This window comes from Carlito syrichta, unplaced genomic scaffold, assembly GCF_000164805.1.
Source record: "Carlito syrichta isolate Samal-C Ts95f unplaced genomic scaffold, Tarsius_syrichta-2.0.1 Scaffold301687, whole genome shotgun sequence".
Taxonomy (NCBI): domain Eukaryota; kingdom Metazoa; phylum Chordata; class Mammalia; order Primates; family Tarsiidae; genus Carlito; species Carlito syrichta.
This window is the reverse complement of record NW_007245783.1, coordinates 298,336-298,592: the sequence shown is the minus strand read 5'-3', so window position 1 is coordinate 298,592 and position 257 is coordinate 298,336.

Here is a 257-nt window from a genome sequence, read left to right as displayed (position 1 = left end):
CATTGAGTAAAAGAGCTCACATTTAAACTTTAAATATTTATTATATGATCTACTGATAAAAGTTTTAGCATTCTGTACGTATTGAACTACTTTTTTGAAGTTTTCTTTTAAAATTTAATATTTTAAGTGAATTTCATCCTGTTTCTTTTGACTTGTGATTCTATACTTTCTAGATCTTGATAAGTTCTTCCAGGGTTTAATCATAGCCTCCCAGTTTTGTGTTTCAACAAATTTGATATGTATGCCTTTGTCTTCGT